Source organism: Crocuta crocuta, unplaced genomic scaffold (genome assembly GCF_008692635.1).
Source record: "Crocuta crocuta isolate KB4526 unplaced genomic scaffold, BGI_CrCroc_1.0 scaffold7185, whole genome shotgun sequence".
Taxonomy (NCBI): domain Eukaryota; kingdom Metazoa; phylum Chordata; class Mammalia; order Carnivora; family Hyaenidae; genus Crocuta; species Crocuta crocuta.
In genome coordinates, this window is record NW_027529057.1 from 1 (window position 1) to 1,623 (window position 1,623).

Consider the following 1,623-nt stretch of genomic DNA (forward strand, 5'->3'; position numbering starts at 1 on the left):
GGGACCTGATCCAGGTGGAAATATGATCAGAGCTGAGGGAGGAGCCAAGGAGGGGGAGTGGGCACCCAGGAGGCAAGATTTCAGGTTCCTGCAGATCCACTCCGGCTTCCAAGAGCAGATGTCCATCAGGAGCCGCGGCAGGGTGTCGGGTCAGGACTGGAGACGTGGCCTCAGCACAGCCAGGCTCCCACCAGGGCTTAGCTGGAGTCCCCTGGGGAGAGAGGAGGGCTGGGCGCTGACCAGCAAAGGATGGGCCAGTATAGACGGAGCGGGATGGGCGGGTGGAATCTGCTGAGGGCGGAGCCAAGTCACAGTAAACATCCCAATTTTAAAATTAAAATTGAAATTACAAAGCCAGAGTAGATCTTAGACATTTTATGTATTTTTATTTTTAAGTGTTATTTATTAAGTTTTGAGACAGAGACAGAGAACGCACATCCTGACAACTGGGAGATTTTAACTGGATGAGACTGGATGTTGTGACTTCATAATGACTTTGTCCCAGAGGCTGACATTTCTGACAGACTGATGTCGTCCACGTGGGGAGCCTGGGGTCTGTGTAGGGAGGCCAAGGAACTGAGGCTGGGTGGGACTGGAACACAGTTTTGGACCCATTTACATACTCAGGCCCCCTTGATCTACCACGACCTGTGACTTTGGTGAACTTGTGCACAAGGAATTCCCATAGAAATTCACCGATGTCGGCTAAATCTGTCCCTGCTCAGAGCAGTCGGGGGGCGGGGGAGGGGCGGGACCAGGGTGCAGGTTCCACACTAACATCAGAGGTGTCGCCAGAGGCTGGATTTCCTGCTTCTTCCAATTAAATCTCCATCCTGACCTGGCCTGGCGTGCGGACCTCAGTGTAGACAGGACGGAGAGGGGTCTCCTGTTCTAAATGTGCTTCACTCCATCCCTGGAATGCAGACGAAGGAACAGGGAGGCCCTTAGGGACCCCACAGATGCCGTGCTGCTCACATGACCTCCCCCCACAGCGCCCAGCACTGCATGGACCCCGTGTTAATACTGCATGGCTGGAAGGGATACAAACACGAGGCCAGAAAGTGCAGATGAGTGGGTTTGACCAACTCACACCCAGGCTCACAGGGACGGGGGGGAACCCAGGTCTCACCTTGTCCCTGCTGTCCCCGGGCATCGGCCTGCTCAGCCTGCATAGAGGACGCCACCATCACGGTCCCTAGGCTTCTCCTGCGACCCTGCACCTGAGCCCCACACACATGGAGCTGAATCTGAGCCTTGGCAACCTTGCCCTCCCCCCACCAGGACCCCCACGGTGATGCTCACACCCACCAGCCTCCTGCAGGGACATTCCCTGAGCAGAAAATGGGGGAAGGAGCTGAGGGTCAGTGGGGGAGGGAGGGGTGTGGGCAGGGGAAGGAGACGTGCACCTGCCTCTCCCAGTCTCCAAGCTCTTCCTCTCCCCACGTGAGCACCGCAGGTACAGCCCAGCTCCGAGGATCANAGGATGTTTCGAAGTAAAGACGCACCGGCCTGTCCGTGTGGACCTGTTTCTCCCTCTCAGGGACGGTGAAGAAGGATGAGACAAGGGACAAGTCAGATGCCCATCACCAAGCACGTGGAGGCGTCTGAAGGGACGGGTCTCAG

The 1,623-nt window shown here is 56.7% G+C and overlaps 1 long non-coding RNA gene across 1 annotated transcript; it reads right to left on the bottom strand.

Annotated features, from left to right (window-relative positions):
- Positions 1 to 403: 403 nt before the first annotated feature.
- Positions 404 to 1,479, bottom strand: LOC144226099 (uncharacterized). The gene is made up of 3 exons (XR_013333533.1): positions 1,411 to 1,479; positions 1,130 to 1,220; positions 404 to 913 (listed from the first exon to the last, which is right to left on the bottom strand). It is a non-coding gene; the product is annotated as an uncharacterized LOC144226099 (long non-coding RNA).
- Positions 1,480 to 1,623: the final 144 nt, after the last annotated feature.